This window comes from Mus caroli, unplaced genomic scaffold, assembly GCF_978045245.1.
Source record: "Mus caroli unplaced genomic scaffold, Mus_caroli_1 scaffold_6, whole genome shotgun sequence".
NCBI lineage: Eukaryota > Metazoa > Chordata > Mammalia > Rodentia > Muridae > Mus > Mus caroli.
Window position 1 is genome coordinate 141,180,329 of NW_028227261.1, and position 15,336 is coordinate 141,195,664.

Here is a 15,336-nt window from a genome sequence, read left to right on the forward strand (position 1 = left end):
TCTTCAACGCTGTAATTACAAGTGTGTACCATAACGGCAGGGGTTTTGTTGTTTTGTTTTGCTTTGGTTTTGATTTTGTTTTTTTTTTTTGTGAGTTTTTTTTTTTTTTTGTGGGGGGGGGTTGTTTTTCACATAGGTGTGAGGATAGAATTCAGGTTTTCATGTTTGAACAGCCCTTTCTCCTTTTCCTAGGTGCTACGTTTTAATTTAAGACTATTACTGAAGCTCCTTTGTAAAGAAATATGGGTGCTTACATAATTAATTTTACTGAAAACCTCGTGTATTGAAGACCCAGTGCCTTACTAGAGTACTGTTAGTACTGTTAGTAGGTGCTAGAACTTTTAAGAGGTGGAACTTACTGAAGGGATCATTGGGTACTTTCTCCTGAACGTGATATTAGGATTGAAATATCCTGATAATATCCTGATAATTAATATCCTGAAAGTGATATTAGGATTCTTCTTGCGCGCAAGAAGAGCAGCAAGAATGATGCTGCAACAGGATCCTTCTGCACACGTTTATTGGGAGAGCTTGATTGTAGAGGTGAATAGACCCGAGCCCAGAACTGGTGCTGCTTATATAGGCCTAGGAGAGGCCTGTCTCACACCTGGATTGGTTATGCACTATGTCTCATTTGCATGTTCCTCATCTGATTGGCTACTCTCTCTTAGTATCTCACAGTACCTCATTAACATACCTCATTTGCATGTCTCACATCTGATTGGTTATTCTCTCAGTACCTCATTATCATACATCATTTGCATGTCTCACATCTGATTGGTTATTCTCTTAGTACTTTGTAGAGCCTCATTATCTTCCCCGGGCCAGGCAGTGTTTTGGCGAAAAACTTTACTGCATAAGTAAGCATTGGTTGTTTGCTCAAACTTATGTGTGGTGGCCAGCAGAAGCCTGCGCCACTCTGCAACGACACATGCGGCTTCCCACAGATTCTGACTGTGTTCTCCACTCTTTTAAAGTTTCCTGGTCACCCATGGAAGGAAAGAGTTAATAGGCTTCCGTAGCCAACACACTCTCTTTCATGAAGTTCTCTATCATTATAGAAGACAGGCAAGAGTGCCAAGTCATCACTAAGTAAGACCTTTGACACAGAGGGCCCAAATAAACCTTTATTTCTTGAAGCTGATTTTTCTTTTTCTTTCAAGTATTGAAGCACGGGGATAGAAATTTGAAGAACACAAAGGAATTGGAAAGACCCATGTTCTAAGGAGACAAAATACCTCCCATATCCCCATGGAAGCCCTATCATACATGGTGGATATCTTATGGCGGAGAGAGGTACTGTGGAACAATTTCCCTCAAGTAGAAACATTCTCCCCTGTAGAAAGTCTCTTGGAGGAGGAGGAGGAGGAGGAGGAGGAGGAAGAGAGAAAAACAGTTGTAAGTCACAGCATTACTTTCAGGAAGGAGGAGGAGGGAGAATCATGAAACTCAAGAAGTAAACAACTCACAAATCTCAAGAAGTCCATGAAACTGCAAGATACAAAAGGCCCTTCTCTAAGATTAGAGAAGCATAAACAACTGAAAAACAGGAAAAAGAGGAGACCGAGTTTCCTAGAGGAGATTCCTGTACGAGTTGAACTATCTGAGAAGACCTAATGGAATGCCTATGATTGGACTAGGAATGGACATAGAATCTGTGCTTTGTAATAGGTGGAAGTGCAAGGCCTCAGGGCAAAGAACATGTGGTGGTGGGTTGCTTCCATTGGTCAATTCTCTGGCTGCAGCCATCAACAAAGCAGCAGCTGGAAGCAAGCAGACAAAAATCCCTGGTTAGGATAGAAACTGGCGTAAAAAGCCCAAAGCATAATTGGGAGCAAGAAACAGGCAGAGGCTTGCAATGATGATGGAAGGTCAGAATGACCTGCCAATGTCTATTTAAACCAGATGTGACAGCAGCTGGCAGCTCCTGACAGATGTAGCAGAAGTAGCTCTGGGTATGAAGGTGATCAGACCTTTTAATGACGGATTGAGCTCAAGCTGTCTTGTGGCAAACTGTGACACCTTAGTCCGGGTGCTCTCCCACTATTGCAGAAAGAACAGTATTGCTGAACTGATTGGGACTGCTTTCTGAAGGATCAACGTCTCCTTCCAGTTATGATAGCTCCTTTCTTGATTGACCCTTTTTATACCTCATTTGCATGTACACACATTCAATCAGTGAGTGCCCACGGGCCTCTATACAACAGTGTGCACAGCTCTGAACAGACATATTTATTCTAGAGGACAGACATGTCCTCTAGACAAGAGTGTTTCAAAACTCCATAGCTGCAGCCTGTAAGGTTCAACATTCAACAGCAGGCAGAGGGAATCATTCCTGTGTCTGCTTCTGAGACTCCATGCTTTGGCTGAAAATGATGATTTGTTTCTGCTGCTGTTTCTTGTCTCCAAGACTCATTTCTTCAGGACTGAGATGTACTAGTCCAGACTTTGAGACCCGCTCTTCTGGAGAACTCCAGGGTCTGTAACCCTTCTGATAAGTCTACTAGCATCTTCCTGCTGGCAAGAGTTCAAAACTTGGAGACTGGAAGATGGCTTAGGGGCTTAAGAGCACTGGCCACTCTCCCAGAGGACCTAGATTCAATTCCTAACACACATGTGGATCACAGTCATCTGTAACTCTGGTTTTTTAATTCCAGTGCAGACAGAACACACAATACACAAACACAAAATAGTTTAAACCTTTCAAATATTTTATAAAAGGGTTCAATTTAATTAAGTTTAATCTGAGTTGTCACTGCCGATTGGTGACCTGTTTTTCTCATTTGATGTTGTTAATCCTAAATTAGTTAATAAGGTTCTCCATGTTTATAAACCCTTTGCTCTCTATCTGGGTCATTCTGGGAGAGATCACAACAAGAGCCCTTGTGAGGACTGGAGAATTGTCTCTCTCAGTCATCCCTTTCACCTGCAAGCCATGCAGAAGTCTTGACTTTTCAACCTTTATGAGTCATCACCTTTGGATGATTTTTCTTTGAGTACTTCCCACTCTTGGAACCTCCTCCATGCTCCCTAAATAACCACAAGAAATTCACTACTTCACCAAGTTGGACTTTGTTCTGATATTGGTTATATATCTGGGATGACTAGACATTTATCTGTCCAGGAAAAGTTTCACATAGCAAGCTCACCATGAGGACTCATGGACACAGAAGTAGGTTTGGAATGTTTTTTGAAATGTAATTGGCAAACTGCACACAAATAAAATAAAGAGAGGGTGTAAAGCTTTGGGAGGGTACTGATGGTCAGTGGAGCTGCTAGATCTGAAGGTAGATGTCTAGAGCCCATTCTTTAGTGCTTCATATGACCTGTCAAGACTGTTTCATTTCATTAAGGCACTGTAATTTCTGTCTGAGGAACAACTTTAGTTTATCAACTCTACCTGGAACACTGAAGTCTATGCAACTCTCTGATTTCTGCTGCTCGCTTTCCAATGCTGAGTTCCTTTCATGCATCTTGTCTGACCCAGCCATTTTCAGGGTTTTTGTTGTCACTATACCTTTAACATCTAGCACTAAGTGTAATAATGAAAGATCTGTTGGAAAGTTTGCTGAAATAATGCACACATACGTAAGTCAGTGGCAAGGAAATTCACTGGTTATTTCATAGTGGAGATTTGGTTCTTCACAACATTTATGTTTGCTAATAGTGTAGGTTTCCAAAACAAATGATTAAATTGGGTCCCAGTAAGGACCCAACACACAGAGTTCAATGATAAAACAGCATTATTGAGGAATCCTGATTAAGTAGGACAGAATAGTAGAGCTACTTTGTCACACAAGTGTATCCCTGCTTCCTTGAGTCACTTAGTCTAGCTTACAAACCTCAACTGACACTGGACTTTTACAGCCTGAATAGTAGAAACCACAATTATGTTTGCTAATGAATAACATGATTATTCCAGATAGGAGAAGTTAATACACTTCCATTTATGTATTCTGCATTCCCATCCTCACTAACCAAATGAAGGATTGGGGAATGTATTGCTCTTCTGTTCTCATGAGCCCCTGTGGACTGGAGAAGTCAAATCTTGTATCTAGTGGTAAGGGATTAGGCTGACCTATAAAGGGAGGCAATCAGGGTGGAAGCCACACACTTAAGCTTTTTCTCTGTCCTTTTATACTATGCTCATAGTTTCCTGGTTGTGTTGATACAATGAGCTTGTCTGACTGTGTGAACCACACTGAGAGTATGGATTTGGGTCTTTAAGATGGTATTATACATTTGTAAGACTTCTCGATCTCCCTAGTTAAGTAAAACATTATTTTATCTTTCAAAGGGAAGCAAGCCACCATGTATACGGCTAGAACTGATTTATGAAACAGAGTTAAGTTCATCTCTTCAAGACCCTGAGTTTTTGTACCTTCCAAGTATCTTTCCCTTTCCAGTAAATCCTTCAGCCAGTGGTTCCATGAAAGTAACAGTGCTGAAGTTCTCAGACAGGTGATTCTGCATCACTATAAAGCCAACATACCCCTGTATATTCATAATCCTTACCAAGGTTGTTTCTGAGTCACCAGTCGCAACAAAACCAAAGAGAGAAAGAATTTCCTTCGGTGCCTAAATCTGCAGGAAAAATCCTCAGGCTAGGGAGTTCAGGGGGCTGGATCGACTTCTAATCCTTCTGACTGTTTTATAGGTCATAGATTTAGCACTCAACTACAGTCTGTTTTATTTTCTCCATCTTAATTCCCACGATACTGTTTAGTAAGGAAGATGTCAAGTATGTGCCTGTCTCTGTCAAAGGAATCAAGATTCTTTCAGAAAGGACCATATGTGCAGAAATATTCCAGTGGAGTCGATTTCTCCTATCTAGAATAATCACGCTATTCATCAGCAATCCTAATTGTGCTTTCTGCTCCTCAGACGGTAAAAGTCCAGTGTCAGATGAGATTTGTAAGATAGATTACAGGCAAGCATACTTATTTATATGAGTGAGTTTGAAGTCACATCTTTTCCCAGTGAGAACTGATGTACAGATACTACGAAGTTCAGATGGGTTTTTAGTAGGGCCGATCGTGACCTGATGTAATGTGAAGTCAATCTTGAAAATTCACTGTGGTCTGCTTTTGCTTGTCCTGGAGGGGAGTCATTAGCCTGAGCTCACAGTATTGGAATTTGGTTTTAAGGCTGGGGCAAAGTTTCCCTGCCATAATTACTTCCATCTGGCACACTAACACATGTGTTCCTACAATAAAAGTTTCTAAAACTCTCCAAACCCCACATGCCCGCTTTAGGCTGAGCTCTCTCAAGCTCTGCTGATATCTCACCTGCATTCCGTCTGCTGGGAATCTGCCTTGCAGCTGGTTGCTGCTTTGTGGGCAGTGGTGGTTTGGTTGGGGGTGGTATTCAGTCTAAGACTCCAGTAGCAAATTGAATGCAGAACTTTGCCTGCAGCACTAAAGACTGTGGTCATGTGTTACGTCATGTGTGCTTCTCAGGCCTCAGCTCATTCCGATGTCTTTCCCTTTAATCCATTTTATTTATTTGTTTTAACTTCAACAAGTAATATACAAGTATATTCTTATTATGAAAATGCTTCTATTGGAACAGAAAAAAAAGAAGGCTTCCCTTGCATGTGTTTCCCTTCCTCGACCTCACGTACGAAGTGAGACGGTTTCCAGGGAGTTGGAATTCATTCTCTTTAAAACAAGCTTATTTTAGACTTTTGCACATGAAGAGATTTCAAAGAACGATAAATTTCTACAAATGGAAAGTAATGCCATGAAATCATACTGAGTTAAAAACAAACAAATGAACAAGCAAAGCAACTAACAGAAATACCAAAAGAAAGAATATACGTCATGGGGAACACTAATTGGAGTTGAGGGTAATGGACTGATTAGTTCGGTATATACCTAAACCTGAAACTATTTGAAGTGTGTGAAGATTATAAAGTGTGGCAAGGCAGAGTGTATTAGTGTATCTATGAGTCAAACAAAAAGAAAAGCAAAAAACAAAACACACACACACACACACACAAACTGGCCTGACCTTGGTTATGGAGAAGAGCATCCCTCTGCAAAGCTGCAGTGATATGAAACTGATATGGCCTAAGAGCACCACTGAGCCTATGCAGGCTGAATGGTGGTGACCAGGATCAAATTGGTGCTGAGGCTGCTACTGAGGGATAAAGAATGCTGATGCTATCACTCCATTTAGTTCCTAAAGTTATACTTAGCATGAATCCTTAGCAGAATCTTTAGAAATTGTTTTTTTTTTTAAGTTTGTCATGATGTATATATGCACACAAATATGCTATATACAAATCTGTATTTTCTTAATTTTTATTTGGTGAATACATTTCACATACTTCTCACGTACCACATGCTATGAATATGTCTGCATGCATGCATGTGACTCCCAATGAGCATTAACATTTTTAAGGAAGGTGAAAAGTTCAAAGTCCAGAGTTGACCACTTATTCTGTAAGATTTATTTGACTCTTCTGGGTGCCTTTTCCAAGATGTACCATTCACTTGAAAATACACTACATTCCTTGGGAAACTGCTTTAGGTAGTCAGGGAAGACTCAAAGAGAAAGAGCAAGGTCATGCAGCTGTCAGGGCTCAGAAGAGAATGATCTGCCCCAGAGACCCAGAGTCCCATGCTGAAGAGGGTCAAAGAGGCCATCCAACTCATGTTGTGGACATCAATCCTCGTCCTTGACAGGGTGACTCCTAAACCATAGAAGACATGTGACAGTCAGGTCCTCACTAAGTGTCTCAAGACACACATTCTCCCTCTGAATCCTGTTTTGATTCCAGTAGACCTGCTAGAAAGTTCTTGCAGACATATCCCCTACTAAATTCACATCAATTCAGAGTGAGTGATCACATTTAACACAATAGCATCTCAGACTTCAATACCTTTCACAATTGAAGAGTTATCTTTCATGCTTGCTTTGTAGGCTCCACTATGTAATATTTTATATAGCTATAACTTACTTAAATGAGGAAATGAAGTTACTATAAAAGGAATAAGTGATTCAACATGCCATCACTATTTGATCTATATATTGGTACTGTCTCAGTCACCTATACGATTTTATTCTGAGCCTCCATTATCTTATTCTGAATATTTTATTTAATGTTCTTTTATATTTTTATTTACAAGTTAGATAGTTTCTTTATTGGCTTAGCTTTATGAATATTGTATTATTAATTCATTATTTTTAGTTTTCAAAGTAAGACAATATTTCCAATGTCCATTGTATTTTAATAATTGCTGGTTTTCATCTGGTGATAGTCTTTTATCTGAATATGTTGCTTGCCTATCAGTTTTAATTTTGATGGACATTTTAATTTTCCAGTATTTTAAAAATGCTCTTATAAACGCTATCATTACAGGAAGTTTAGAACTTTTGCACCTGTCTAGAGTGATTTACAAGTTCCTTTGTAGCAACAAATTTCAAACTGTGAACTAAAAGTCATCATGACCTCCTCACTGCTGCCATCGTTATACAGTGAATACAATGAGTTTTATACAACAATTGATTAAGGAAATAATTGGTCAAAGTATCTTAAAGCTATTCCACTTTATATGTGTCTATCATTGATGTATTATATGACAAAGATGTTTGTGGCAATTACACAGGCTTCTTTTCTTAGGTACTATCAGTAATTCAATAAAGAGGGAAATGCCAACAAGTCTCCTTTTGAAATACTTTTTATTGAATTTTTCTGAGTTTCACATCATACACCTCATCCCACTTATCTCCATTGTATCTAGCCACCACCATTGTAAACTCCTCCCATAAGAAAATGAAAATCAAGAGTAAAAACAAACAAACAAAAACAACTGTGGTGTACCCACAGTATACCTTTTTGTCCACGTATCTTTTCATGTAAATGTTCATTGCAATGAGTCATTGGTCTGGTTTAAGGTTTCTGCTACACTATCAATATTGGTTCCTAACTGGGACTCATTTCAGATATCCTGTCATTGTCCTTTTTCATATAGATCCGGCAGCTTTGAACCTTCAGGATGAGCCCTTTCATGTGTTCCAGCAGTTCACACAGATAAGTTAGATGTTGGGGTGGACCAACACAAACCCTGTATCCTGGAATAGATGGTAGCCACACCTATCTCTCCAGGGTCAGATCCTCAGCACTGCTCCAGATAGCTCACCCAATGCTACAGCCAGCAAGGGGGCAAAGCCCTCTTACACTTACACCCTCAGGGCCAGGCCATCCCTGTCACCAAGGCCAGCTCTACCACCCTTCCCAGTCAACTTATGGGGCATGCTCTCCTAAGTGCTTCATCCAGTGAGGAGCAGAGTCAGCTCTGTATAGCCCATGGAGATCCAAATGGTCCCTGGCAACAGCCCAAACCAGGGACATCCACATACCCTTTAGTGGTAATAAGAGTCATGAACATTAACACAGACACCTGCTGTAGCATGGTCAGAGACCCAGTCATGGCCCTTAGAAACAGCATGGGCTGGGATTTCACTGTGGCCTCCGTGACAGGGCTAGCTACCTACAGCTAGATATCCCTCTCTACCCTTTTGTCTCTAGTTCCATCTCTCAAAATTCTCAAACCTCTATGCTCCTCCTTCTCTCCCATCTTTCCACCATATATTTGCACATCTTAGTGGCTCCTGCTGTGCATGAGCCGCTTAGCTTGTGGGCCTGAGGTGTTTCCCACAAGTCTCTTTATCATCTTTTTATGTTTAAGACTCATTTTTGACAGAAGTGAGAAAACTTTTATTGCTTAATTTATATCTCGAAAATTGCAGTTTACATGTTAATTTATTGTATAACAATACTGTGGTATTTTGAATAAGAATGGTCCCCAATAGAATAGACATCAGGGAAAGATGGAGGGAGGGAACTGGGGGGAAGAGGAAGTAAGGAAAGGAAGGGGAAGGATCAAGTGGAGAGAGTTTAGAGAGAGTACTGGGAGAGAAAACTGGAATTGTTGGGGTTGAGGGCATCTATAGGACTAGCTAGAAGCCTACAGCAATAGAAACACCCAGGAATCAATGAGGGTGATCCTACCTAAGTTCCCTAGCAATAGGGAGTATGACCATCTCCTGTAACCACAAAAGACTTCCAATGGGGGAGGGACAACAATCTAGACACAAAACCTTATTTGTCCTGCCTTCATGATGTGCACAGTTAAGGATGGAGTAGAAATTGAGGAAATGGCCAACCAGTGACTGGGCCAGCTTGAGATCCATCCTCTGAAAGAGAGCCCATTCGTAACACTATTAATGATATTCTGCTCTATTTTCAAACAGGTACCTAGCATAACTGTCATCTGAGAGGCTTCATCCAGCAACTGATGGAAACAGCCAAACATTAGATGGAGCTTGAGGAATCCTAATGAAGAGAGAGGAAGGATTGAAGAAGACAGAGAAGTTAGGGACACCACAAAAAATTTTACGAAACCAACTATCCTGAACTGCCCAACAGAACATGCATGGGACAGATCTACGCCCTCTGCATATATGTAACAGTTGAGCAGCTGGGTCTTCATGTGGGACTCCTAACAGCAGGAGAAGGAGCTCTATCTGACTCTGTTGCCTGCCTTTGGATCCCTTTCACCTAACTGGGATGCCTTGCCTAACTACAATAGGAGAAGATGTATTATGCCTGGTCTTACTGTAACTTGGTATGCTAAGGCAGGTTGATATCCATGGTAGGCCTCTCCTTTTCTGAGAAAGGGAAGACAGAATAGGAGGATGGAGGTGAGGGAGGTGAGAGGGATGGACAGGGAAGAGAGGGGGATGGTAAGTTGTGATCAGAATGTAAAGTAATTTTTTAAAAAAAAAGTAAAAAAGAGAAAAGAAAACGAATGTTCCTTATAGGCTCATATATTTGAAAGCCAGCTGTCAAGCATACTTAATTATCAGTTACTCTTTAGCCCTATTGAGAAGGATTAGAACAATTAGTATGTGTGGTTTTGTTAGGAGAAGTATGTTCATCCTACATAAAATACTATTTTTAGTGAATACTATAATTGTTTTATATTTTACATGTATTGGCAATCCTGTCTGTGACAATGGTATAGAAACCTTTCTGGTCTGTCTTAAACTCTTTACCTTTCTTTTAATGTTTTAATTCATTTATTTATCTATCTATTATCATTAGGGAAAAAGCACATATGCAGAAGTGGAAGGACAACATGGAGTTAGTATCAACTGAAGGTCGTTAGATGTTGACAAGGATATGACTAGCAAGCTTCCGGCTTTTGCTTCTCCTCATTTCTGAATGGGTGAGATCTTGGCTTAGCATTTTGGAGACAAGAGGGCAGAATATTGTAACAAATTGCAACACATTTGATTATTTGAACACTGGAAGTTTATTTTTATAAGCTTTGAAGTCAGAACTCCCAAACCAAGTTGTTGGTAAGATTAGTTTCTTCTTCAGGATTCCAGGAAATAGTTCATCCCTCTTTGATTAAAAAAAGTTTTAACTTACTATTTTATTTTATGTGTACGACTATTTTCTTTGCAGGTATGTTTGTGCACACAAGCATGTCTGGTGACTATGAAGGCTAGAAGAGGGTCTTGGAAGTCCTGTAGCAGTAGTTACAATTGTAAGCAGGAGGCAACGTGGTGGGAATGGATCCTGTGTCCTCCACAAGAGCCTCTCTCCGGCCTCTCCTCTCATGGTGTTAAAAAGAAAGGTTAACACCTATAATTCAAATATGCAATAAGATACTATGTAATACATATAGACAGTAAAATGGTGTTTATGCAGAAATAAATCAAAACATCCAGAAATTTACATACTTTTAAAATACAAACCTTTTAAAAATTTACTCATTTAGTGTAGTTTTCAAACATAGTCCAACATTGTTGCCAATAATTCTCAAAGATACATCATAAGCCTGGAGTGCTCACTCTCACCATTTTTCATCCATGTGGTATTGACAGTACTACCAGAAATAACCAGAAACGAGAATAAAATAAAATAAAGTAAAACAAAACAAAACAAAACAAAACAAAATAAAATAAAATAAAATAAAGATACTCAATTGAAAAGAGAAAAGTATGTTACCAACGTTTGAGTTGGTCATTTTACTAGTTCTAGTATGTAAAAATATTAATATATTTATATAAAATTGACAACCAACGTTTTGTTGCAATGAAATACCTAGACGTAAAGGCAACATAAAGAAGAACAGCTTTCCTTGGCTCACAGTTATATGTTTGAGATCATTATTGTGGGTAAGTCAGAGACAGCAACTTGGGACAGAGACAACTGGTCACACTACATCCACAGTTAAAAAGCATATATGCATGATTATGCTCAGCTTGCTTTGTCCACTCTTAAATAGTCCGGGATACCCTGCTTAGAGAATGGTGTCACCTAGAGTAGGCAGGTCTTACCACCTCAATTAAGTAAGAATATCCTCTTTCCCCAGCCATGCCCAAAGGCCAACCTGGAAATGAAAACCTCTCTCTCAGATTTTTTCAAGGTGGTTCTACAATGTACAGATTTGACAGTTAAAACTCACCAGTATACCAACAGAAAAGTCTGGGAGACATCATCATTTACAATTGAATAAAATATTTAGAGACGTCTCACAAACACTATGAAATAATATTTACACTACTTATTTTTCTGTTATTGTGATAAGATACCATGACCAAAGACAACTTATGAAAGACAGGTTATATTCCCAGAGGTCCACAGCCTGTAGTGACAGTGAAGGCATGACATGGCAGCCTGAGCAGAAAGCTAACTCATAAATTTTATGTGAGCACAGGAAGCTGAGAGGGAAAATAGGAAGTGGGGTGAGGCTATCAACTGCTAATGCCCACTCTCAGCAGGGCAGTTTCTATAAGGGATCCATAACCTCCCCAAACACTGCCATCAACTGGGGACTAAATGTCCAGAATATCATAATGCCTATTGTTAAGAATATAATACTCCATTAAAATCGAAAATAATATGAGAGTAGAAAGACACTCCATACTCATGATATGAAAGAATCCTTAAAATGTTTACTCTACTGAAAACCACCAATGGATTCAACAAGGTCTCTATAAAAGTTCCATGTCATTCTTCCTTGAAAGGGGAAAATGAACTAAAATCCTTAGGAGTGCTCCTTTCTATGATTGCTGATACCTCCAGCCTCTCTTTCTGCCCCACATGGCCATTACTCCTCTACTCATCTCTTTGATCTCTTTCTCTCCTCTAAGGACACTCACCAAGTATTGTTTGGGACTCAGCTTAAATCTGAGAGATTCTGACTAGATCTGTAACTAGATTAGAGCTGAAAGGATCATTTGACATATAGTCTCATAGGTCATGTCTTTTAGAGAGACTTAATTCATCCTACTGCAGATTGTTAGAAAATATTGAGTAGAAGCTGGCTAATATGTTCAAGTACTTCAGTTCTTAATTGTAATGCTACATATGTTGCTTATTTTTGTTTTTATTTTGAAATAGTGTCATGTAATCTAGGCTGGACTCAGATGCATTGTAGAGCCAACAAACATCATGAAACTTTCGATACACTTGCTTCCACCTCCAAAGTTCTAGGATTATGGTGTGCGCCACTGTAATGACTTGGGTAAGATAACCCCCATAGACTTGGGTATTTGAATGCTTATTCCTAGTTGGTAGTTTTCCTTGGGTGTTGTTGGAGGAAGTATGTGAGTAGAGGCAGAATTTGAGAATTCAAAGATTCAAACATTTCCCCTTTGCCCTATTCTTGTTTGAAGTTTGTGAGGTGAACTCTCTCAAATTGCTTCTACAGTCACCATGTCTGTCCAGTTGCACACTTGTCTGCCCTGTTGGTGACATGATGGACATTTATTCTTCTGGTACCACCTTTTACTTATATGAACTGCCTAATGGTATTTTACCACAGCAATATAAAGGTAGGTAATATAACCACTGTGGCAAGCTTGTGAAGTCCTAGAGATCAAAATCTAGGCTTCTGGCATGCTGAGGAGATTTTCTACCAACTGAGCTAGATCTCCAGCCCAACCAGGCCATGTTTTTATTGATTATTTTGATAGACTGGTGTGTGTGTGCATGAGTATGTGTGATGTATTATCTAATTTATTTGATTATATGCTTCCCTTAGTTTTTACCTATGAGATACATATTTTTAAACTTTCTTTAGTAAATTATGTCTGCAGATAAACTTTTACAACTTTTCATTTGCATGAAAGAATCTTGCTTACTTTGACCAACAACTTAGCAAGGAGGAATACAATATGTAGATTTCTACACTGACAATTCTGTTCCCTTCATAGCAATTCCCGCCCCTTTTTTCTATTGTTCCTTGCCACTTTTATTCTGTTCTTTATTAACCTAACAGTGTTGCCTTTATATAACTTTTCTGTGGATGGTCTTTAAGGCGTTCTTTCATGTTTGGAGTCCTGAAGAAATTTTACCCCATGATGAGTAAATTTGATTTTATTTATTCTGATAGCTATACATTTTGATTTACCTGACTAGACATTAGTTGATATTATAGAGAATTATTACCATCATCACATTGACTGTTGCTTCTTTGATTACTTTATATTTGACACATTATTTCTAATCTTTCCCTCATACGCCTTAAATTTTCATTTTCTCTGCTCTTTGTCTTTATGCAGTGTATTATCAATGTCTCAAATTGAGTTGTTCTATTTATGTAGTTTCATTTTAATTTAAAAAATATTAATTGGTTCTTTTCAACTTATCTAGATATATTTGAGAATTAATTTTAATTTTCCATTATATTTTTGCTGTTAGCACACTATACACACAATTATATTCCTTGATATTTTCAATGTCTGAGGTTGGGAATCTACTCTGCTATTTGTTCTTTCTGTTGACTATTGCCATATTTCCCTGGGACATTGCTTGTACTGTTTTGTAGTTAGGAAGACATATTACATGTAACCTTACTTTTGTACTATCTTCTAGATAATTGAATCTTATAGCTCATAACTTGCTCTGTAAAAATACTAAGGACTTTTATATATTGAAGAGTGCTTGTAGGTAGAGATAATTGGTGTTTCATTCACATACGAAGTAGGACTGCTTCTAGCTTAGGTCATCAGCCTCTCTTTCTCCATCTCAGCTTCAATTTTCGCTTCTTGTGTGGTCCAGATTTCATTTATAATTTGTGTTGAGCTGTAAATCTTTCTATAAGAATGTGTAGCTCTTGCATCACTTTACATTGTTTTCTCTAGTTCTTATTTTCAGTTCGTTATTGTCTTTTAAAAAACGTGTTTGACATAAATTTTTGTGAGAGAGCATAGAGGTCTAGTATTCAATGTGAAAGAAACATACATTTGAATTGTCTTTGTCATTTCATGTTGCTGTTTTTCTTCTTACTGCACTAAATATAAGTGAAAATGTTGACCCTGTTTCCCTTTTCCTTTCATTTTACACAGTTTGGCAATAATTTAAAGTTAAATCTTTTTATTTATTCCACTGTCATAAAAGTAGTTACAAGTCATTTAAAATAAGGATCTCAGATTTAGGTCTGTGCTCTGAATTTATAGATTCTTCTGTCTATTCAAAATCAACTCTAACATTCCTTTTTATTAAAAAAAATAATGCTATAGTTTCTTAGAATGACTCTAAAGTCTTCTTGGAAATTATACTATTCTTAAAACAGATTTCATCAAGTTAAACTTCAGTGAATTAGAACATACGGGTTACACACTCATTAAAACACACACATGGGATGAGAAATGACTGAAAAATGTAGTTGGCAAAATCCATTTGGCAGTTTCCCAAAGCCAAAACATTATAAAAAAATAGTATTTAATCATTTTCTAACCCTGAAACATAATCACATTTTTTTAGTACCCAGGAACTTTATTCTCTGATATATTTCTTTATGGACTAGTCATTGTTAACGCTTACTTTATAGATAGTACTAATAAAATTAAATATGCCAGCTCGCTTTGCATTAGATCTTCTAACATTTAAGAACTCAAAAGTATCAGATTTAATTTTGTACATTGAATGCTAGTCTACAAAGGCAAGCTACCACATCTGCAAGCAACTCATAAATGATCAGGTTCCAAATTTAATTGGTATTTTTAATCTGAAATTAATTGACCAAAAAGACTAGAGAACATTTTGGAGAAGACCTCTGATTATCATTTTTATCTTTAGTGAAGTAATCATTGTCTTCTTGGTTCTTGGAATCAAGCCATTATTTTCACATTCAATTCCTGGGAATCAACCTTACCGATTGCAAATGGGGCTATTAGACCATGTGAGATTAGTCTGATTGAGGAAATTAGGTCTACTTACTGAGTGCTTAATGTGGCTGTGCTGCAACTTGTTCAGAATCCCTGGGGGATTCACTTCACTTCGACGCCAGCGTTGTGATCAAGATTGTT